General features: G+C 39.6%; 1 protein-coding gene across 1 annotated transcript in view; it reads left to right on the top strand.

Annotated features, from left to right (window-relative positions):
- Window positions 1-25,930, top strand: part of Burs (burscon alpha subuinit) — a 213,802-nt gene that overhangs the window by 167,790 nt on the left and 20,082 nt on the right.

The raw sequence follows: 25,930 nt of genomic DNA, 5'->3' as shown, positions 1-25,930 counted from the left end.
GCCACCAGCGATTCGGTCATCTTCGTCTGAACCTAGAGCCCCGACGAAACCTGAGAGTTCTGGAAGAACAGTACCGGAGTCATCGACCGCTGGAACACAAGAGGATGACCTACAAGAAAGGACGGAGCAGGAGGCTCGCGCAGCCAAGGAGCGATTAAGACGGCGACAAGAGACCGCCAGACCGAATCCGGTACCTTCGATTGGGTCGGTCGTGATGGAGACGAGTGAGAGCGGAGTGATGCCTGTACCTTCGCAGAGTGATTTAACGGAGGCGGAGGACGCCGCATGGAAAGCCAGCCGTCGGAACGAAGCCCGAAACGAGCGTAGACGCCGTGCGAGGCAGGCCAAACGTGAAGAGAAAGAGATAGCCAGTGAAAGAAGTGATAGAGAAGTGAGTGATAGGCGTCAAGAGGCAAGACGAGGTTTAGAGCAGCGTAACTCCACATGGCGACAAGCGAGTGAAGATTCTCCGAGAAGTCGGTCAGGACACCGTAGACCCCTGCCGATTTAGACAGCGGGGATGATGTTTGGAAATCTGGAGAGGATATCTACCGATCCTGCTCTTGATCCACCACTGTTCCACTGCTTTAATTGTTGGCAGCCAGGCCACGGAGTATACTCCTGCAACCATCCTCTGAGAGCAGATTTTTGCTACAATTGTGGTCGACGAGGAGTTTTGTTGAACAGTTGCCCGAGATGTTCGCGCGTACATCGCGAATATCAGCGTGACCAGCGCAACAAGGAGGCGAGGAAGCCTTCTAGCACTGTGACTTCGGGCGAACGAATCACGTCAGGACATTCCGGAACGCAAACACCGCATCCGGAAACATCCAGAGCTAGGAGTCTCCACCGATCTTTAGCCAAACGACTGTGGATAACCCAAGGGACCAGCAGAACGCGTAGACTAGGCATCGAGATGACCCGATCGCCGAATTCCTGCAAATCCTGCGCGGCCTCGAGAGAGTCTCGGCTCAGACTAGAGAATTTGTGCTGCGAGATGTCTACAGCCGCTTGAACCGGAACACACAACGGGATAGCAAGACGACGGAAAAGAACTGAGCGAAGACGAGGATTGGTAGAGTGCGAAAGAGTCGAGAGTGCAGCGAGATGAGGTGAAGCAAAGAGAGGTGTTGTGACCGGTGTGGAGACGAAAAGGAGTCAAGAGACGAGGTAATGCTGCAGATGCAGGATTATCTCGGGGCGAGAGGGAGGATGAGAGGAGGCACCCTCGCAACAATTAGAACAACCCTTCTGGTGTTCTCGCGGTCTGACTCCATTCCGTGCCTGCTCCGGGATGTCGTCGCTTTCCACCCCGGATAAGTTTAGTCAAGGGGAGGGGAATGCGACGATGTGCGTCGCTGCCGCTCGGGATTTTGCAATGAAAATCCAGAGAGGCAACACGGTTTTTTGGCTAAGCTGCGAGTACTGGTATCGCCTTGCGGTGTCAACAAGGGCCCGGCGTGTTGCGATGCGTCGCGCGGGCCGGCGTCGTAGTTGTCTTTCAAGAACACCGCCATCTCGCCGCCGTCGGCTTCAGAGAAGAGTTCCGATGAGCCGTGTCGAGGGGACGGCTGATCAGCCTATCCGCGTCTCGACCGCTCCGCCTGAGGAGTCCGTGCGGACTCATAAGCCAATCGGAGGCCTTCTCCCGCGTAACGTAGGGAGAGGCAGAGTGGGGTTTTCGCGAGCGCGAGCGCGTTCGCGCCCAAAAATCGACAGAGTCTTTTACTGGATCTCGAGGTGCTCGCACGTATCTCTAGCTAAAGAAAAGAAGAGTAGCTGCTGTCAACTCGAGGAGGTCTTCCCGGAGAGAGAGAGAGAGAGAGAGAGAGAGAGAGAGAGAACAACGAGGAAGCCTTGAAGAGTTGAAGCTGCTGAGAGCTGTCTGGACATCGGTGCGACGTCGGCAGGAGCCGTTAGCCGTTAGCTGCTAGGGCTTCGGCGGTGTAAGGAGTGTTAGGCAATAAAGTGTGAGATTTTAGACAAAAAAACAGAGAGTTATCTTTGCGAGTTCCTCCCCATCCTCACTCGGCCCAACGTGCGCTCCCATCGCCAACCGATGCATATCTTTCCTTTTTTGGGCAGGGCGGCGGCCTTAGTCATGTCCAATTCATCTATTGCCATCCTCTGCTCTTTCGTGTTTGGCTCGAACAGATGGATTTTAACATCCTATTCGCCACAGTCCGTCACGGCCGCGATAGCACTGTTGGCCTCTTCCTTTGCCGTAGCTCTATTGATGTCTCTGATATCTAGTGTTATCTTGAAGATCTTGTTCTCAATCGTGCCTACTTGTCCAATTGCGTCTTGGATAGCTTTTTGCAATGACTTCATTTTGTCGTTGCTCTTACCTACTTTCACTAGAACGCCATCTTGTCTTGTTTTACGGACAAACTTGACCTCTGTGCTTAGTTTTTCCGGCTTTACATGTGCCTTCATCTGACCCAAAATATCAGCATAGGTTTTGCCACTCTTTGGCTCTATCAGAATGGCGTCCGTCCTCTGACGTGGAACCTTCTCTTTTCTCTTCTTTGGTTGGGTCTACTCCGGTTTGTCCTTCTGTTTCTTTTTGGCTTTTCTGCCAGCAGCTACTTCCCATTGTGTCTGTCCATGAGAAGTCTGTCCGTTGCCCTCGCTGCCCCTACTTGTCGAGGGAGCACTCACATCCTTCCTGTCTTTTTTGGCCGGGGTACCGCCGCCTCCGTCGGATGATGCTTGTTCCCTCTCCTTCGACTTTGCCGTTTTTTGTGACTTTGCATTGTCTGCTCTAGGTTGTTAAAGGGGCTGCCTCTTCACAACATCCTCCACCTTGTCAAGAAGCGTGACAGCTTCGATCATTATTTATCCTATTAAGGGTAATCCATCTTCAATCTTGGAGTTCACGCCCTTCTGCTTATCTAGGGTTTTGGTAATTTCTTTGGTCATATCTCTCACCTCCCTTATCTTGTCACGCAAGCTGGCATGGGCTTGTAGCCATTCCCTCATGGCCTGGCTCTCTTCACCTATGTAAAGACCGTACTAGATAGTAGAACGGGCTGCGCGAGTCTTACAAATAATTATTTATTCGCGAGAACTAACCTTCGGCTCGAGAGCCCGTTCTGTTACTAAAGTTACACGCGGACTGTGGAATTGAGCATGTCCCGCGCTGCTAGTCTGCGCGGACGTGTATTTTGCGTGCGGACGGTATTCTGTCCTAGACTGCGTTTGGCGGACGTGTGAGTGTCCGCTGTACTTACGGTCGTTGCAGGCAAGTCGCTTGTGACACTTCGGTGTCCTGCGGACTCTACGTTATGTCCGCTCAACTCGTTTCGTGTGTAGATGCTGATGGTTAGTCCACAAGTAAAGTACTCTTACCTGCACGTCGTGACTGCGAAGCTGATTCGAATTTATTTGTTCTTGTTGAGGTTTAGTTATTATTATAAATTTAATACACAAGGGTTTTATTTATATTGATTGTTATGTTTTTATTGGCCCAGAGCACTTCACAGACGTTCAGTTTACAGAGTTGACGGAGATTCGATATATTTAGCTTAGGGATGTTGTCGTTTTACAGTTGCATTTAGTAAGTTTCGTCTTATTTATTTATTAATTGTAAAGTACTTATGATCTATCTTAACAACTTACTATTATTAATATCCTGCGCACTCTAGATGGTTCTAATCACCCTTTGTGACAGATGCTGACTGTATTATCTACACGCGTTCACGTGGTAATTTAAAATAGGGATGGTCAACTGCTCTTGCTAACGTCGGAGATTCCACTCGATGGACCTTAGCTTTTACTTCTCTCTGTGGCGCTGATCTATATTCAAAGGGCTCTCCGGTGTATGCTATGCTAAGGGACGGATTTAGCACGCTCCAAACACTAACACTGGCAAACATCGCCGCTTCACCTTAGAATCAGTTGTAGCCGGCAGTGAGTAAGTCACTACGCAAAAAGGCACTGCGTGGATCGGCTCAGGGGTTTTTAAAGTCTCGGTACCGATTCACGCAGTTATGAAATTTAGATGACAAAGATCGTGGTAGTCCAATCAGCATTCGCCACAAAGGATCGACGCGTACGCCTTGTAGTCGTCTTTCCCGCGCACGAGGAGTGCTGACACAGAGGTCAGAGCACTCGCTCCGATTTTCGGCGCTCAGTTGTGTAATGTCGCAGTTGGATGCACCTACGATCCGTATGCACTCTCTACGTGCTCACACGGTTGCCGGTTCGCAGGATGTACAAATATATAATTTAAGAGTATAAACGTGGGACATTACACCTACTGTTTCACTCTCGTATTGGTATCCTGCAGCACTTATGGCGCTACCTATACTAGCTAGGTAACCGGCCTCCCGTCTTGCTGTCAGCGGGAGCCAAAGATGGTTCGGGTCACTTCGGCACGCAACCGCTGGTCTTAGAGAGACCGTTAGATCGCCTCTCCTTTCAGGATCTCCTTTTGGCAGCTTACGGGTCGCACTGCACGGCTCTAACCTCTGAGATGTGTGCCTCGGCGAGCACTCCCCCATCCGCCACCCAGGGGATGCACCACATAAGTGGTGCCAGGCTTCCCCGCGTGGATTATTATTATTATTATTATTGTATGCACCTTTCCCTTCTTAAGGCCTAACCTAACGTACGAGCATTTGAGTAAATAAATTCAGTCTCATGAATCTATTTTGATTTTGAAGCATTATCTCTGTATCTCTATTATGATTTTGGAGAAAATAATATGGTTATTTTATGTATTAAAATTTACATGTGTTTATACATCTATATATTTTTTCAACCTTCGCGCCGCCATATTGGTCACGTGAGCTCTCAATCGTCTCAATTTTCAAAACAATATTACTTAACAAATATTGCAGTAAAAATCGTAACTCTTGAACTTTTGTGTAAGATTCATACTTAACTTCATTTTAAAAAAGATTTTAAAAATCATGTCTGTTCCCTATTGCTTGTGATCAGAAAGATTATCGACATCTGAACTTTCGACAAAAAAAAAAGATTAATAGTTACTAAAGGACAAAAGATTGTGCACTTTTTACGTTTTAAATGATATTTAAAGTAAAAATTTCACGTCTGTCCAATTATACTCTACTTTCCCATACTAATAGGCCAAATTGTTAATTTGCATCATTAAAAAATTTTAATGTGTCAGGCTCTTATATAAAATCTTATCTTATACAGATTATAAAATTATATATGTATAAAACGTATTGTGCACAGAACACTAAATTTTAATTAATAAACAAAAACAATTACCTGTTTGAATAGGTTTATAACAACCTAAATTAAACGAAATATCAGTTTCCAACCAACTAACATACTCTTTTTAAAACTCTGTAATATTTCTTCTGTTTTTAGGCAATTCATTCAATTTTTCCGTATAATTAGAAAAAAGATCTGAGTTTTTCTTTAATATCAACCTTGATGTGCTCACTTCTGTCTAAATGAAACTTGTACAAAACATACAGCACTACAGAATCTTTTTGGTATACCAACTCATATTTAAGTTGCTTAGAATAACTTTTCTTACTAACTAAACTTTAAATAAGTCGGCATAAAACTAACCGCAACGGATAAATCGGCGTTAAACCTAATATTTACTTTTGTGAAGTTTTGATAATTTTATATATACAATATATTGCATATATTGTAACAGGGGTCGACTTCTGAGGAAAACTCGGTAATATCTGACCAGATCACAATCTCTCGGTGCAGCGGAGAACTCTCTCAACGCCTGTGATTTACTTGCGTTGCAACGCAGCTCGCTGAGAGAGCTGCTTCGCGAACGTCGTGTTCGCACGTCGTGTTATCTCTCCGCACTCTCCTGTGCGGAGCCGGTTTCTCAGTTTTGCGTTGCAACCGCTTGTTGCTTCACCCGCGGAGGCGACGGTATTCGCGATGAGGACCTGAGGAACGGGAGAGAACGAATCGGTAAAATGAACGAATCTCGATTAGAATAAAATGAAATAAAATGTATTGTGCGGCCAATCTTGTTTTTTATACAAGTATGCGCCAAGTCACATCAATGTCGACTCGTCGTGGAAAGTATCTGGCGAAGCGTACGCGCGCGATCTAGAAGGCCGTTACTTAGTGCCGCTGCACTAAGTCGCAAAGCTGTAGCCGCTGCTACTGCTGACGCGATACAGATAAAAGGGTTCAGCCCTACTTACTCGCTGTCGCCGTTCTCGATAGGCACGCACCATCCACTTACACACACTCTGCGCCGGTGGTGTCGTTGGCTCGCTCGCAGGAGCCAGCGTCCTCTCGTTCAGTCGCTGATCGACAGGGCAGGTCGTCCTTCCCTATGGAAGCAGAAGTTGGCAGGGACGTCTTCTTCTCGCGAACACACACACTCTCACTCTCTCACACGCTATCGGTCGTCGCTCGATTAAGTCAGTCTCACACATGAGAGCTGATACGTTTGCACCTATGGCCAAAAGCTATTTGTCTATCCGACGGACCACGACTTCTACGCGAGGCCCCGAATCTTGCCTCGCGCTTGCGCAACGTCGCGTTTCAACGATGCGCGAATCTATCTGATTTTGCACCTCGTTACAATATGAATAAATATATACATGTATAAATTTTTTATTAAAAATAATTTGGTAAATACTTAGAATCACTGACAACAAAAGAACGATACAGCACATAATACGCTATAAACTTAGACTTAAGCAAAATCGCCTTTGCAAGTATTAAAATGTATTCTGCTAAACGAATGTATTAAGTAAACTATAGAACGTAACATACTTTTGTAAAAAAAATTTTTCTTTCTTGATTAATTATTATATTAGAGATTGTATTAATTATTTATTATAAAAATTAATTTTTATATTTTAATATTTTAATAATATATACATAGCATCAATTTTAATTCGTTTGCATGCACAAAATTTATCAAAACTTGACAAATTTTGATAAAACTTGTAAATACAACCGAATTAATAATATAACTATTCAAGGGGATGTCTGAGATAAAAAATATCAGCCAAAACCATAATTAAATTTGAGATCAGCAAGGTAAAATGCATAGTCATTAAGCTAATTCAAAGCGTTGTAACCACCCCTGCAATTTTGAATCACGTTTATCTGCATTAATGAGGTTATTTAAAGTTCCAGACAAACATTTTAGAGGACGTAAAATAAAGTAAGATTAGTGATTAGTGGGATAAAATACATAAAAATAAGCTTTTTCTTTAATTTTTTGCTTATATTTGCGAGTCTTAACAGCGTAATACTGCTTTTTGGAGTATTTTTTTAAGTTATGGAAGAACGTGGGCTACAAAGGCCGAAAACAATAGTGGGTTCGTGTTCAGCGGGAAAAAATGGGTAGATGAGTGTGTGTGCAGCGACCGAACGGCCTCCAGCGCTATGATAAGTTTAATGGATTTTCCATGCAATTGTATCCCCGTACAACAGCACAGCATAACCACTTGTAGTTAGTGAGCCTTTGCGATCTGCGAAGCTTGCATCAGAGTAAGCTTTCAGACCATCGCTCTCACCTCTATACGTTAGCTTTCAGGCCTTTAAGTATTAAAGGTAGTTGAACACTCGTCCTATCATCTTCCATTCGTGTTTAGTCGGGCTTTACTGATGACGGCTTAGCACATTGACAGTATATGCTAGGTCGGGTCATGTACCTGAGACAAGATACATTAGTGAACCTACGATTTCCCTATAAATTTATTGGTCTACCACCTTTCCTTCTTCTTGATTACCTTCTCTTTCTGTTTTTTCTCTATTAAGAACTTGATTAAGTACTATGGCTTGCGCATACCTAAACTTGCTTTGCATTTTCTTGATGAATTTCGTTTGACTTAATGTAATACATTTTTCTGTGGCGTTTCTTTCTATCGTGATTCTAAGGAACTCCTTTGGTTCACCTAGAAACTTCATATCAAACTTGACACTTTCTTTCTGTATTTCGGTCATCTTACCCTAGTTGTTTCCTGCAAGCAAGATATCACCCGCGTATAATAGTACAATGATCAGCACTTCTTTAACGTAATAGATACACAGACACGGGTCTCTGCCACTTGCGTTAAACCCTAGCTATTTTGCGTATTCTACTTGGCCTAGGTATAATCTCAAAAACGTTGTTTCTTTTCAAGAGCTGCTTTTTCTTTCTTAACAGCTTTGAGCTATCCTTCGGCATCAGGAAGAGAAATTGCTTCCCTATAGGAACCAGGATCTCCATTAATTCAGGTTTCGAAGTGCCAAATATTCACTAGCAGCCAGAGCTTCTTCATCACCCCTATCAGTGCTTCCAGCTGCAGCTACTCTGCTCCTATTACGTGCTGTTGGATCATCCTCTTTTCTCTTTTTCTTAGGAACTCTGAAATACTCGAATTCTTGGGAGGCCTTCCTCTCTTCTTTGGTTCTATGACTGGTTCTTTATTGGCTACGTCATTATTTGTTGGAGTTACGAATACCCAAGTCTCTTTGTTAATTTCAACGTTGCTTATCTCCCAGTTCTTAATATCCTCTGGTTGATAAACGTCGCCGAACATCTAATGTTCTAAGAAGTTTACGTTTCGACTTTCATGGATCTTTCCATCTTCTGGATTTAGAAGCAAATAACCTGTGTCCGTATATAGACCAGTGAGAATTAGACCCCAAACATTTGAAATATGGCTATGTCGTGACGTAGATTAGATATTGGTTGGAATTGATAAGGAATCATCTAAGAAAAGAAAATCGACGTTTGCCAGCTAAAAAAGTTGTACTATTTGCAGGAAAAATCAATGAATAAAAAAATTGAAATTGCAATTGCAAAGGCAGGCAATGTCGGACCAATAGTTTTTGCGCAATTGCAATTTCAATTTTTCGATTTCAAAAACTATCAGGCCAATTTAACCGGCCTTTGGCAGATTATTTCATACTATAATAAAGTACTTAAATCTTAATTTATAGCGTGATTGGATGATTTCTCACCTGCGAAACAAACACTTTAGAAAAACCTCGTTTTTTACCTACTTTTTTTTGCATTTACGGCCATTTTTCTATGAAAAAATTGTATATATCAAAACTAATTTTATCTTGTAGAGAATTTCATAAAGAACAAATTCGTTACTATACTTTTTTCTCTATCTTGCATATTTAAGGAGTTATATTAATAAATATCGGAAAAAATGAGCGATTTTTGCATTTTTTTTTTTGCAGTTTATGATTTTTTCTGCAAATAGTACAACTTTTTAGGCTGGCGGACGTCAATATTTTCTTTTCTTAGATGATTTCCAAGCGATTCCAACTAATATCTAATCTACGTCACGACACAGCCATGTCAAACTGTAGTGCTCCTGGCCTAATAACCTACCAGTACTGAGCGAAATGCCAGCTTGCCGAATTTCGTATCTGGTTTACTTGGTACCTTATTGAATGCTATACAACCAAAGCGTTTCAGCTGATTTATACCGACTTTGGTTTCGGGTCATAAGCGTGAATAGTCATCAATTAGAACAACTAAGAACTTAAAACCTTTGGGGTGTGTCGTTGGGCAGATCAGTCCCATAGTGTCCGCGCTTACACGTTGAAGGGATCTTTCAGCTATCTTCCTCTTATTTTCAAACTTTAACCTATTCATTTTGGCTACTTTGCATATTTCGAAGTTGTCTAGAAATTTACCTTATTCTGATTCTTTATAGTCCTTGATATCTGGGTATAACTCTTTCAAGAGTTTAACTTTGTCCAGAGAAGTATGGCCTAACCTGATATACCAAAGGCTCAACGTGTTTTTAATACTGCTATTCTTTTCTACATTGTTATTATTTTCTACATGATCTTCGGGTTTATTTGATTTTACATCATTATCATTATCATTATCATTATCAATTGGCGCTTTACTACTGTAACGTCTTTATCGTTATCAAACGTAACTTTCTTGGACGTGTCGCGTTTATTGTGCATTACAACTAAGGCTTTTTTGTTAAACCTGTGTTTAATTGATTTTTTACTACTAATTTAACCGTCCAGAAAGGACACTCATATTTGCCTTCCAAAATCAGCTGTTTCGAATCCGGGTCAAAGGCGTATATCTTTCCGCTGTCTAAGTATACGCCACAGAGCCGAAGAGCAAATTTTTTTTAAGTTTTCAGCGTAAATTATGTTATCTAATTGTAGGAACCTTCCGTTGTCTAGTAAGGCTTGATTTTTACCTTTTGCTTGTGCTTGAATTTTGCTACATTTATTTGCTAATCTATCAAATCGTTAGATTTCTCTTTAAGTTATTATAAAATTAACCTAGAGTTGGCTAGGTGCTCTGTAGCACCTGAGTCTAAAATGAACTTTTTTAGGGCTTTTCCCTACTGCAATGCGCTGAATACGATTCTATTTTAGTACATGATATATTAGACAAATTATCTTTCTTGTCAAAGGGAGTTGGCGATCTCCGTAAGTGCCTGGGATTACTCAACAACCTTGACTTAGATCTTTCGCGCTCTGGTGTTGATACGAGCTTCTCATCACGCCTCGACTTTCTCCGAGGAGAGTGACTGCGCTTCTTTTCGGCTGCTTTCTTTCGCTACTCATTTCGTTTGCTAGGTTCCAGGCAACTGGGTGACATGTAACCGTATCGGTCACAGTTGAAGCACTTTGGCTCCTTGTTGCTGCACTCATTGGTGCGGTGAGCTTGGTCGCCACACTGCCCGCAACGTCTGCCTCCAGAGAGCTTCTTATTGCGATCCTGACATTAGGATATTTCCCTGGGCTCCTTCGTGTTATCGTTAAAAGTTACGGCCGCCTTGATCCCGCGGCTCCTCGGTTTTGAGGAGCCCAGCTGCAAAATAAATTCTTTTAGTTGTTTGTAACTATACCTTTTGCCTGTGCCATGCAAAGCCATGTTCTCTGCAGTGGCAATATCCGGGTACGCATGCAACATGGTGTTATACCAATTTATTATTGAAATTTGAATTTTAAGCAAAACTCAAATGCGCTTTCTTTATCTTTATAAAACTTTATGTTGAACAACCTCTTCTGTAACGCGTATGGATTAAGCCTAAATTCATTTTTCTTGATTTCTTTGATTTTACTTAGCAGTACTACTGGATCGGAGATACTCATGGTGTAAAGGTGATATTTCTCGTCAACTCTGTTGAGAATTATCCCCCTACATTTTTGTCGTGTTCTAACTCATCGCTAGGCATTAAGCACATTTAATTTTGTCAATCACATAGTATAATTTCCTCGAACGCAACTCTGTAAACAGGAAACCCTCAAATGGTGCATACTCTGAATTTCCTCATAACCTATATGTTCTAGTAATATTCATTTGTTTCAACTTGGAGTCATTGAAACTGGATCTGTTATTCATTACAGAGCTGCTCTGCTGCACACTTTGAGTTGGTAGCTGGATTGAGGTATTGATTGGTATAATATGTGGCATTGGAACTTTTCTTACCCTTGGTATTACGTCGATGAGTTCAGGCTCCTTGCCCGTTCTTTCTCGTTCCTCTATTCTCCAGTTTCTAATGGAAGACCCAAAGAATGTCTGTCCACTTATGTCGTAGATATTACAAGGACCTGAGCCATCCCAGTTGTCATCATTTGGCTGATAGTCTTGCGAGCGCAGGAACGTTGAGGACACTGGAGCTGTGTTACGACGCATGTCGTCGTAACCAACATCACCGTTATCGTTCTTGTTTTCCATGCTGTTGTTGCGGCTAGCATGCCTAATGACGATCTTTTTATTAACGTTGACATTACTTATTACGCGTAGCCGCACAGGGTTGTTCGTCGCGTTGATCTGGTTGTCTGTGGGTTGTACGAGTTCTGGGAGAACACAATCCACCTATGCTCCCATAAGTGCAGCCACAGCATTAGTAAGCTTGTCGATGGCCCTTGTCAATGTGTCAATGTCTCTCTGAAGACCAGTACTCATGACTTCAACAGTCTTTGCGTTCTGAACGGATACATTGATCAGCGTCTCCATTCCTTTGCATAGAGAGGCCGATGCATCACGTTGCACCTTAGACATATCGTGGCTTATGGGCTGTCTTAACACTACCACCTGATAGTCAGTTTGACCAAGAGCCTTCACCAGCGTGTGCTCTTTTCCGAAAGTCAGGAGATTCTTATCTGAAACATAAACGTGCGTCTGCTATTAAGAAAGTACCCGTACTATCCTCCCAAGGTTTTGTGCATAAACCGCAGGCTAGATAGCAGTCAGTCCACAGTACCCGCCGTAGCATGACACCCCAGACTGGCCTAGTTTCTTTCAGTGCAGACTTATTGAGCCGAAGCTCTAGGCAAATGTCCGCCTTTCTAAGATCCACAGAGCAAGGAAGTGACCAGGCAGGGCTGCTTATGGGCTCGATTTTTTTTGTCGTCGGACGCTGACTGGGCGTCTGCGCGAGCACACGTCGGCGTCTTTTTCCAAAGAAAACGGGGAAACGGCTGTGATTTCTAAAGATGTCATCGCGAGGAGGACCTTCTTTTTTTTTATAACCAGGTTTTCCAGAGCTTGTCTTCCTCTCTAGACCTTCTTGGGCCTCCATGAAACTGCTCTGAGCGGGCGTCACGGCATCAGTCATCTTAAAATACGTGTCATCGATAGACAGACTATTCCAAATGTAAGTTCTCAAATCCGTGAAGTTCGCGCTGCAGTATTGTGCATTATCGACGCAATCAGGGTGCATCACCAGGTGGTGTTTCGGCGCTGTCACCGTATGTAATACAGGCGAGTGGAACATATGTGCCAAAATCAGTTGCAGCGGAAGTTACGATTCCTGTTGGCCCACTGTGGTTATGGGAGGATAGCCCTATTGCATAGGCGTTCCTCTTTGTTCCGACATCGCGATACAGTGTTGAGTTTCGTTGGGTATTACCTCATAGCTCGCGGTGCACGCGATGTACAATGTCTGACGGCATTCTTCAAGGATTATGGTAAGTTTATCTTTAATTTTTGTTCTTGTTTAATTAAATTCTTTTTTGAGTGTTAATAGAAAGAGTGTTTTTTTAAAGCATTTCACTATCTCCTCGCGGAATCGGAGAGAGAGTCGAGTGCGGCATCCTCGTCATCCTCCGACTCTGATTCGAGCGAGAATGAGGACAACATGGATGTTCCACGTAGAGGAGTCAGATGAAAAGGAGGCAGTGGAAGAAGAGATGAAGGAGGTTAGCGCAAATGAGGCGTACGGCTCAGGTGAGAGCGACGCTGGTCTGGTCGAGGAGCCTGGTGCAGTCCGGGCAGTGCTCTATGCACGCAAGCCCCGAAACTGAGTGCAACGGGTAGAAGCTGCGCCAGATGTGGCTACTATCAACGAGGCAGAGGAGCAGGAGCAGTAGGAGGCTGCGGGGAATGTCGAGGACGATGAGCGTGATGGAGAAGTCGCTGACGACGCTGTCTTTGTGGCAGTATATCGAGCGCCAGATGCTGCTGTCCTCGAAGATAACAGCTATGACGAAGCAGCCGTCGAGCCGGTAATAGAAGCCATCGTTCACCGTGAAGAGAAAGCGGCGGAGGCTGTTGACTCTGATGACGAGTCGACGTGGGATTCAGAGCCCGAAGACCCCCAGGAAAAAGTAGAGCCAGGCAACAATGTCCCGAACGTTGCCGTTATTCCGGCCGGTGCTCCAGCACCGTTAAGACACCATGAGTCTATTGACAGGGCTCTTGAAATAATGCGGTCTTTTTTGGAGCAAGAAGCGCATGTGCTTGTTGAAGGCCCTCTGAGGTTAGAGATTTTCCACGGCTTCTTTATGAGAGAGCAAACGGACAAAGAGCACGCAAGGCGTCCAGAGCAGGGTGTCTTCAATAATTCCAATATGTACAATCGGAGAATCAACGAGAGCAAGTGCTATATTTAAAATTAATTTTTTTTTTTCAAAGAAATGATTATTTATTTTATTCATTTATTTAAATACCATATACATATGTCTTTAAAAGGCATCCTATAGAAGCAAACACAGTTGCCTGTACATAGGGATGACATACATAAACATTAAAACTAATAAACTTAAAACTACAATATAGATCCAAGATAACGCAATCAACGCCATCATGCCCTTATACTTTTCCATAAAAAAAGTTAACAATATTAAAATATATAACATCCAAAATAATGCTTTCCTATAAACATTTTTAGTTTTCTTTTAATAGAGACTTTACTTATTGATAGGTCTTTGAGATCATTCGGTAGAGTGTTAAATACACTCACAGCCACATAGCTATAATAAATAGCTACTTTTTTGCTTACTGTTTTATCAATTTTAGGCAATGGTAGATTCTTGTTTCTTGTCTTATTTGTACTTCTTATATATCTGTCTCTTAACCCGTTATAATGATATACTATAAATTCGAAGTATTTTCTTCTGTATACCTTGAATTAAATGTAAATAATTGTTGTAAGCTCCATCGCATGCAATTATACCATAGTTCGTAATACTTTGAAAGAAGGCATAATATAGTAACATTAGCGTTTTAGTATCCATAACTTTCTTTAGCTTCGCAAAAATAAAGATTAAATATTTTGTTGATTTGTCCACCGTATTTTAAAAATGTAAAATCACGCTAAATCCTCGCGAGGCGTTTTTTGGTGGACGTACGGAAAATTTTCTCGCCAAGTACGACGCTAAGGATGACAAGCTTATAAAATGCATCGATGTATGCTCGTTATATCCTTACGTTTGTAAGCGTGGAAGGTTTCCCGTGGGTCACCCGAAAATTCACGTGGGCAGTGAGTGCAAACAGTTGATAAACGGTATGCTTGACAATTTTACAGGTATAGAAGGTCTGGTTGAGTGTTCGATTTCAAAAAATGAATGGCAAACTAATGTTTGCGCTGTATCGCACTTGCTGTGAAGAATTAAGGCAAGACAGCAAGTGCAATCACGAAAATCCAGGTGATCGCGAGTTCTCGGGTACGTGGGTCGCCGATATATGGCAGTATAATATAACCGAGCTTCATCAATCTACGGGCGACGGGGGACTATTTAGCAAGTACATAGACACGTTCCTTCGTCTCAAGCAACAAGCCTCGGGCTTTCCAACGTGGTGCGTAGACGAGATAGAAACAGATCGGTATATTCGCAAGTACCAAGAAAAAGAAAGCATCCTTCTCGAGCGCGAAATAATCGCTAAAAATCCGGGGCTGCGAACGGTTGCTAAACTCTGTCTAAACTTCTTTTGAAGTAAGTTTGGACAGAGAAGCAATTTCAAGCTAATGGCGGTGGTTATGAAGCGCGAAGATCCCCTCAAGCTTCTCGTGGCAGAGGATAAGGAAGTATTAAGCATACTTATAGTCAGCAAAGAATTATTATATGTAAACTGGCAATTTATAGACGATGCTGTTAAACCCACAGCTTATACGAGTGTCGTTATAGCTGCGTATACAACTGTTAATTAGAAAAATTAGGTCGACGTATCCTTTACTGCGATAAGGACTCGTGTATTTTTGTATCGTGCAAAAATTTCAACGAGTACGATCCACCGCTAGGCTTATTACTTGGAGAAAATACTGTCGTTATAAAACTTTGTTTTGGGAGGCCTGAAATTTTACGCCTACCGTACACACAACGAAACCTCTGGTGCGGTGACAGAGTGTTCTAAATTAAAGGGTATTTCGCTTAATTTGTCTAACTCGATAAAAATTAATTATGATAGTATTAGGAAAATGATTAAGCAATATTTTAATGGGCGTGAAAGAGACGTGGATAACGACGAGACAAATAAAAGCAGTAATATTAAGATGAAATTTAACGCTATAAGACGAATGCCAGACCATAGTGTAGTAACGCCCAGTGAGACTATGACTTGTCGTATTGTATTAACAAAACGTATGTATGTATCTTTAGGAGTGTCGTTACCTTATGGTTATAAAAAATAAAAATGTATGTATATGTGCATTTGCGTGTAACGAATGAATTGATTTTAAGCATATCATCGGGTTGTAAGTTTTTTGTAAATAATAAAAAATATAGCGTACATTTTGTTTTGTTAGAGTGTAAGATTTTGTATTTGTATTATCATGTAAGCAATATTATAATTTAAAAAACGTATTTATTCTTAATTGGAAATAAAAACACATATATTAATAAAAAATATTTTATCAACGAATAACCTTCTCCTGGACCTCCTTTCTATTCCTTTATTAATTCGTTTTTGCGTTTATACGCTGATTTATTGCAGCCCGCGTGAATATACGCGTATATGCGGCCGGCGTTAGTGTACGCGCATACAAAGACCGCGTGAGTATACGCGGATCGGACCACGCGCGCCCCCGCTGCCGCCCATGGTTAAAATATAATAATAATAAAAAGCGCTTCTCTGGAAAAGAACGCTTTAGTCGAAAACATGAATACACGTTGAAAGCATCCGTTTACGGCGTGTTTAGCAGGACCCAGAAGAGCTGGAAAAAGCTGGTTCCTGAAAAAATTTCCCCAGCATCTGCCACAGATGTGCGATGCTCGTTTCGACAGAGTTCTGCTCTACTATACCGAGTGGCAACAGGCCTACCGCACGGAATTCAAAGTTGACGGGAGCTCTGCTGTACCGATGGAGTTTCGAGAGGGACTTCCGCAGCAAAGCAATTACTCCGAGGATACGAGCAAGAAAAAGTTTCTGATTCTCGATGACTTGATGCTAGGGTCATCGAACGATATAGTTCTCGATTTGTTCTCGCGTTCGTCTCATCATCTAAATTTATCGGTCTTTCTGGTGACGCAAAATATTTTTCACCAGGGAAAGTCTCAGCGCGATATAAGTTTAAATTCAAAGTATTAGACAAATCTGAAAGATCCGCGGTTTCTGCAAGAGGCGTACATTGACGCTACGCGCGGCCCTCATTCGTATCTCTTTAACGATCTAACTCAAGCGGCCGTGGACGAGTATAGGGTTCGCACCTGTATATTTCCAAGCAACAAGATTCAGTACGCGTACGTAGCAAAACTCGGTAAAAAGTAAAAATACGAAAGAAATGTACAGACCTCTTCGAATAGACAGTAGTCTAGAAACTATGGCGCCAACAACATCGAAACAAGCTGGCTGCTGCATACCCGTGGACATAAAGCATTTTAATAGAAAACGAGTTGCTGTACTGAATGCTCTTTATCACACTGACGGCCAACAACGTACGGCCCTTTTACGCACAGCCGACAAAAGACCTGTGCGTTGCATATGCAAGTGCGCTTTGAACATCTTGCAAGGTATAATCAAAATTAAAGACTCGCATAAACGACGACTTACAAAGAACAAAAACGTGCTAAGAACAGCCACTCAAATGTCTATCGAAAGCAGCAGCTCTACATCATAAACCTGTGTCATCTCTCAGCGACGATGTCGTCGCACCCTTGGAGTTTGCCGTGCCGGCAGGTAGCGAGCATTACTTTGATCTGGCTAACACTATGCTTAATGTTCAAGCTAAAATCGTACTTGCGGATGAGACTGCCGCAACGTCCGAAGGCGCTAAAGCCGATCCGATCAACAATTTCATACATTCAATGTTCAATCAGATTAACATTTTTTTTTCAATCAGAAAATTGTTTTACCCCCTAATAACGCCTATCTTTACAGAGCGTACATCGAGTCGCTTCTTAACTATGCTCCGGCTCTAAAGAGTCACACCTTACAGCGCGTTTATGGTACGACTACACAAACGGCGCTTTTAATGCACCTTTTAAAGCACTTATGCCCGTGAACAAAAGTCTGGAAAATCGTAAATATTTTACACAGAATCGACGATACTTTAACATGATTGGACACCTACATCACGACCTCTTTAATGAGGATAAAATGCTGATTAACGGTGTAAAAATGCGCGTACGTCTAGTGAGAAGTAAAGATGCTTTTTTCTGATGGACGCAACAGCCGATGAAAAATTCAAAGTCAGCATTAGAGAAGCTACGCTCATAGTTCGCAGAGTAAAAATCAGTCTAGTTCTACTGGCACATACGCATGCGTTATCGAAAACCACGGCTAAATACCTGATAACTAAAATCAAAGTTAAGTCGTTTACTCTTCACTCGGGAATATTGGGCGATTTGATCGACAACGTTATACACGGTCAGCTGCCAAAAAGAATAATCCTGGTCTTTGTAGAAAACAAAGCATTCAACAGAAACCGCTCATTAAACCCTTTTAATTTACGCCGATCGAGATTTAATACATTTTTATGGCAGGTCTTGACATTCCGATTGACATTCTCGAGGTATTCGAAATGGCGTGATCTACGTTTGGTCAATTCCTCGATTGCCTCGCAAAGATTATCGATGCGCTTGTATATCTGTTGCTCCGCGAGCGTTAACTGCAGAAGGGGGATCATTGAGCGTAGTGGAGTCCTCTGATCTCCAATGTGTAAATCAATGTGTAAAATTCTTCAATGATCTCCCTTGATCAGTCTCCCGTATTATAACAAACCCGGGTCCCTGTTCGGGCGCCAATGAAACGGTCCGCGAAGGGTTAGTACGCGAACGCGAGGAATTCGTGACCCGAGGTTAGTAAATCAGGAGACAAGCACATCCGAAGAACGACAATAAACTTTGATCCACCCGGTAATATCTATTGAGTGGACAAAAGCCCTCCCTATCCTTTGAAGTGGGAGACCGTGTTGGAGGAGATGAGTAGGGTCTATCCACTACGCGCGTCCTGCACACTTAGGTAAACCACGCAGCTATTAGACTGATGTGTGAGGTACTACCATCTCACCATGAGTCTATGACCAGATGCGCCACCTAAGAACAGGGTACTACCATCCTGCACCGGTGACATAACTGATGGGGGGAATGGGAGTGGATATACTAATAAAGGGTTTAAATTATTTATGTATTGTCAAATGTTATTCATTTATTCCTTTGATAATTATTCATAAGCGATACTGGATCCCAGTCTACAGGAGAGGGAGTGGACTGCACGCATACTCTTCGAGAGCCTGGGGCTCGTTGACTACTAGGTATGGTGGAGACCGGAGTAACCAGCGAGTACTACCATTCGCATGTTACTTAGTTGAGAGCCAGATCATTAATGCTCGCTGCTGGCTCCGGGGCTCTTTATATACCCGAGTTGCTCTCTCTCTCCTGTGTTACATGCGCGCACGCCATCTACCCGCGCATAGGTAAACTATTTACATTTGGCTACTAGCGCCACTCGGTCGGTAACTTGCCTACGCTAGGCAAGTTATCTGTTGCTGTTCTCTTATCCCCGGGCTGGGCCTGCCGTCACAGGGTATATCTCAGAACAATTAATGATTTCATGTTAGTGATAAAAAAGCTACAAAAAAAGCTGTGGCCAAAGAGTTAAAGATGCTTATATTTTATTTTTACGACGTCGAATATGAAATACTCAGAAGATTTACAAAAAAGGATTAAAATCTCTAAAAAAAATTAACTTTTGAAAAAGTAAAAGGTTAAGCGAAATTACAGATAGTAAAGAACTAAAATCAATCAAACAAAGTCAAGTTTATCATATTTAATAGTAATGAAGCAACTCTCAACTTGCCATGCCCGTTTCATTGTACTTATGGTGTTATATAAAAAGAACATTTCAGTTATCCACCAATAAACAAAGTGCACGGCAAGTTAAATAGTAATTATCTTGAGAGTTGCTCCTTGCTTCATTATGAGTTCTTAATGGGAGTGGGAAATGGAACGTTAAAAATCAATGTTGTCAATTCATTCACGGTCGAAGCAGAGTCAAGTAAAAGTTTAACGTTTCAAAAGCGTAAAAAATGGTTAAACAATAAAGGTAGGATGTTAAAAAATACATTATTTAAGATAAAATATTAAACAGCATTTTGCTTTTGTAATATTAAAAAAATTTTTTAATAATTGTATTTGCCAAAGTGCATCATTTCCAGTTTAGATGTTTTTTTTTAAGTTGAATTTCTTTAATCTAATATGAATTGTAACGATTGTTATCACACTGTCTTCAATTTAAATCACAATGTCTTAACGTAAGAAAATAAGAAGTTACAAATTTGATTTAAAAATTACACAGTTTGAAAATTCCTCCTTTTTTTGTTGTCACTTTCTTATTTTGGTTTAGTTTCAATTTCAATAAAGAATGAATGTAAATAAAATAGTTTTTCTTATTATAAACAAAATTTTCAACATGGCCGATTATCAATCCAATGAAATTGTTGATATGATAATGATCTTAGGCGAAACCCAAAACAATGCCAGAGCCGCGGTGCGACTCTACGCTGAACGCTTTCCTCTAACAAGGAAAGGTACCCAACCCGAACTCACCGATTTTGATGATTTTCATATATGTTGTAGAACATAAAAAAATAAGAGACACGTATTTTTTTTTTATCGGCTAATTTTCACTGTTAAGGGGTAAAAACCTCCCCTAAAGTTAACCCCCAAAAAGCGTTTTTTTTTTAAATATCTCGGCTTAAAATTAATATTTTTCAATGAAACAAATTGGAGGTTATTTCTTACAAAAAGAGCAAGTATTTCATGGTGATTTGAAGAGTAAGAGTAGCATCCTCTATTTTTTAGGGGTTGAAAACATATATTTTTTGGCATAATTTTATAATAAAAATGTTTAAACCGACTAAAAAAAATTGGAAAAAATGTTTAAACATCCTTAATAACAAAATTTAGTTGACGTCTTTCGGTGTTTTCATAAATATTACCCCTAAGGGGGTAAACCACCCCTAACACAAAATAACTGTAAATATGTAATTCAATACATAATATTTCGTAGAAAGTTTGTATATAGAGGTTTTCGAGGTCGCTGATTACAAATCTGTTATCAGATTTTGAAAATTCAAAATGGCGGATCCAATATGGCGGACGGAAATATCGAAAAAAAATTTTATATAATAAAAAAGTTTTAAACGACTAAAAAATTTGGAAAAAATTTGTAAACATCTATAATAAACAAATTAAGTTTTTCGGTTTTTTCATAGATACTTCCCCTTAGGGGGGTAAACCACCCCTAACACAAAATAACTATAAGTATACTTCAATTCATAATATTTTGTAGAAGGTTTGTATATAGAGGTTTTCGAGGTCGCTGATTACAAATTATCAGATTTTGAAAATTCAAAATGGCGGATCCAATATGGTGGACGGAAATATCGAAAAAAAATTTTAACTTTCAAAAAAACTTGTTTACAAATGTGTGATCTTTGTAGCCTGTACATGTGAACTAAAGAGCCTTAAACCCTAAACCCCTAGAAAACAAATAGGCTAAATGGTTGTGCATTTTAACCAAACGACTCCAAACCCCTAACCTCCAGACAAGCCGAAGGCCTATGCTTTACCGTAGACACGAGTATAGACATATTACCGATATTTTATTCTATCATTTTGTATGTAACAAATAACGTCTCGTTTTATGTTTCAATCAAAGATTATTTATTTTTCTGCTTTCATAAATTGCATAATTATATAATTTTATAAATTCAAAAAGTCCACACTTTTTTGCAAATGAAAAAACACAGGTTAATAAAATTAGTTTATCAAACTCTTTTGCGTTTTGTAATAAAATTTAATGTTGTCAAACTTGGGAGTTTTTCATTGTTACAATTATTTCGTAAGCCAAACGTTTTTTAGATGAATTCTCGAAGTAATGATTATTGTATCTATAGTAAAATATTTACAGTCTGGAATTCCATAATAATACTATTTGATACGATTTAATGAATTTATCAAAAAATCTAAATTTAATAATAAATATTATTCTAATTATTATTATTATTTTTCATTATCATTGCTATTATCAGTATTACTGTTATTATTGCTATTGCAATTATGCTTATTCTTCTTCTTCTTATTATTATTATTATATTACTATGATAATTTTTGTTATTGGTAAAAATACATAAAAGAATATTAATACTCGAACTTCATTTGCAATTAAAGAACACGTTGTTATTGAAAGGGAATTTTATATGCATTCATTAGTTTAATGAATGTTATCGTACATTCAATGATAATTCCACAGATAAATGTCTTTCACTCATAAAAGTTGTTGACAATATGTGCGAATCAGTATGTTCTTTTTTTAGATTGTTTTCATCGAGTGTTTACCTCAGCTGCCTGTGTTATTTTTTAGGCAGTGAGTGAGTTTTGTGGGTATTCTAGTTCGATGCCGGAAAGTACGAATAGTACGTCTTTTTGTTTGTCAGTTGTATCATACAGTTGTAGAAAATTTTCTTTAGTGATTTTACATAGATTTACATTATTCAATTTCAAAGTGAATAAAAGTTGAATAAAACCAAAAATAGAGTTTTCCGAACATCACAAAGTGGAACGAGAATTCTTCTCCAATGCATAAATTAATGATTTGATTCAATTTACATTCACTCGTTTTATTCTGGTAGAAATGTAGCAGTCGTGCCTTACATGCAAAAACACAGCTTGTATAAATTTTACCGCTTGTTTTCATTTTAGATTGAAAAATGAAAATTAATCCGTTAAACGTTCTAAACTTATTATTAGCATACTTTCAAGCGTTAAACATACCAGATAGTGTCACGAATTATCACGAAACAGAGTTGGCCGAAAAAATAAAAGAAATTTTAATAGATGCAACACATGATTTCAACGATGTAGAAATGATTACTGATGACTCTTTGGATTTTCAAGAAGAGTATAAAGACCATAATGCGGAAATAATTGAAGATGAAGTGCAACATCATTTTCCTGATCCGGATATAGCACCAACAAATCAATGTACAGCAGATAATGAAGAACTAGATTTTGAATACAAAAAAAGAGCTGTAGAATTTTGGAGAAGTAGCAAAACGAAGCAAAATTTAAGTCTCAAAACAGTGCAAAACAGATTCAAAAAAGTATCATCTATTAGTCAGCTACGTCGTTGGGCTCATTCAATTAATAAAGGTGGCACGTATAGAGAAAAAGTAGCACAAATTTGTCAGTATACCCTGGATAATTTTCAAGCAGCTCTCGACAGTGGTTCAATTATCCATGATGAAGATATAATTCGATGGGCCTTACAAGCTAAAAAAGAAATTGGTTTTGATGATATTAGATTCAAAGCTTCTAAACATTGGTTACTCAAATTTAAGCAAGCACATCGAATAGTTTCTAGGAAAATAAATAAGTTCATAACAAGAAAAACACTAGAAAGTAGTGCAGAACTTACGGCTAAAGCTGAAGCATTTATCGATGACGTTAAATCGTGTATACCAAGGATTGGACTCGAAAATTTGTATAATACAGATCAGAGCGGATTTCAGCTAGAAATGCATTCTGGAAGAACATTAGCAGTAGAAGGAGAAAAGCAAGTGCAATGTCTGGTACAGTCAATTTCAGCAACAACGCATAGTTATACTATACAGCCACTAATATCAGCTACTGGACAACTGTTGTCACCGCTATTTCTTATTTTAAAGGAACCAAGTGGCAAGTTTGGCCCTATTGTAGAACAAAACATATTTAGACCAGAAAACGTGTACGTGGAAGCATCCAAATCTGGAAAATTAACAACAAGTAAGGGAACTAATAACAATTTTTACATTGTAATATCGTTGATCAGTTAATTAGTAAGTCGTTTAATTGCAGATCACTTCAAAATCTGGTTGGAAAAAATATTTTATCCCTATGTAGGCCATCACTCAATACTATTACTTGATTCTTGGAGTGGTCATTGTGACAAAGTTATAGAAGAAACAATGCCACAAAATAAAATTATTAACATAAAAAAATTCCAACTGGAACCACAGGAAAAATACAACCACTTGATGTCTATGGATTCCGTATTTGGAAAAACTTTGTCCGAACATTTTCTGATAATGTAATGTTAATGGATCATGATATGAATTTACATGTGAGAAATAATATAATTAAACTTCAATCATTGGTTCACAACCAACTGTCTTCACCGAGATATATAGATTTGTTTAAATATTCCTGGTATAAAAGCGGTTACGTCAATGAAAAACCAGATAAATTTGATAATCCTATAGATTTCAGTTTTGGAAAGTCTTGTGCAACACATTGTGAAATAGAAGGGTGCACAAACATTGCAATTGTACGATGTGGTTGGTGCAAAAAAGCATTGTGTTTTAAACACTTTTATGAGGACTACCATTATTGTAAAAACATCGTAAAATAATATATTTTATGCTCAATACAAAAAATGCACTATGGCAAAAGATACAAGATTGTAGATTATTATTATACTCTAATATTATAAACAAAAATACATTATAAGTTGAATTTACAATAAAGGAATTTCAATAACATTCTGATAACAATTTCTACGGAAATTATAAAACTGCTTCACACACAGAATTTTCTTGTTTACAAATTTAGGAATTTGAGGTGGTTTGGTTAAAAAGCACAACCATTTAGCCTATTTGTTCTTTAGGAGTTTAGGGTTTAAGGCTCTTTAGTTCACATGTACAGGCTACAAAGATCACACATTTATAACAAGTTTTTATGAAAGTTAAAATTTTTTTTCGACATTTTCGTCCACCACATTGGTTCCGCCATTTTGAATTTTCAAAATCTGATATCAGATTTGCAAAGAGCGATCTCGAAAACCCTTATATACAAACCTTCTACAAAATATTATGGATTGAAGTATACTTATAGTTATTTTGTGTTAGGGGTGGTTTACCCCCTTAGGGGTAATATTTATGAAAACACCGAAAGACGTCAACTAAATTTTGTTATTAAGGATGTTTAAACATTTTTTCCAATTTTTTTTAGTCGACAGATTAACAGATTTGTAATCAGCGACCTCGAAAACCTCTATATACAAACTTTCTACGAAATATTATGTATTGAATTACATATTTACAGTTATTTTGTGTTAGGGGTGGTTTACCCCCTTAGGGGTAATATTTATGAAAACACCGAAAGACGTCAACTAAATTTTGTTATTAAGGATGTTTAAACATTTTTTCCAATTTTTTTTAGTCGGTTTAAACATTTTTATTATAAAATTATGCCAAAAAATATATGTTTTCAACCCCTAAAAAATAGAGGATGCTACTCTTACTCTTCAAATCACCATGAAATACTTGCTCTTTTTGTAAGAAATAACCTCCAATTTGTTTCATTGAAAAATATTAATTTTAAGCCGAGATATTTAAAAAAAACGCTTTTTGGGGGTTAACTTTAGGGGAGGTTTTTACCCCTTAAAAGTGAAAATTAGCCGATAAAAAAAAATACGTGTCTCTTATTTTTTTATGTTCTACAACATATATGAAAATCATCAAAATCGGTGAGTTCGGGTTGGGTACCTGTCCTTGTAAGAAGGCGTCCTACTCACGACACATTACTCAGATTACTTGGAAGAGCTCGTGATGGACATATTCGTCGTCAACGCAGACACCACGAATACAACGAAAATGATCCTAATGTTATAGCCGCCTTAGCAGCTATTCATCTCAATCCACAAATTATTAGTCGACAAATTGAAAGAGAAATCGGTATACCACGAAGAACAGCATTGAGAATTCTCAATAATCTCCACTATCACGATTACCACATAAGATTAGTTCATGAGCTGAGGCCACGCCATTTTCTAATGCGTATTAACTTTTGCCAGTGGGCTTTAGGAGTTTTACAAAATGATCCAGATTTTTTTAGATTTGTTATGTTTTCTGACGAGGCTATATTTCGCAGTGATGGTCAATTAATTAAATAGGCACAATAGTCACTACTGGTCACCTGTAAATCCCCACTGGTACAGGGCTATTGACCATCAAAACCAATGGAGTTTAATGGTGTGGTGTGGGATCATTAATGGTTACCTGATTGGGCCATATTTTTTCGGTCAAAATGTTAACCAGAATAGCTATTTGGCATTGCTCAGAGATCGACTGCCAGAGCTTTTAGAGGATGTTGACTTTCGGACGTTTCGGACGTAAAATTTCCTGTTCTTTCCGAATCTGCTATCAAAAATAGGGGTTCCTATTTAAAAAACAAATTTGAGTTCAAGGTCAAAACTAATTGCACAAAAAGATGTCCCCCTTGATCCTGGACAACTTTCATCTGAACAATTTTTCTGTTCATGGCTTAATTTAGGAGT

Source organism: Nasonia vitripennis, assembly GCF_009193385.2.
Source record: "Nasonia vitripennis strain AsymCx chromosome 1 unlocalized genomic scaffold, Nvit_psr_1.1 chr1_random0002, whole genome shotgun sequence".
Taxonomy (NCBI): Eukaryota; Metazoa; Arthropoda; class Insecta; order Hymenoptera; family Pteromalidae; genus Nasonia; species Nasonia vitripennis.
Note: the sequence above shows the minus strand (reverse complement) of the source record. Positions and strands in the feature narration are given on the sequence as shown.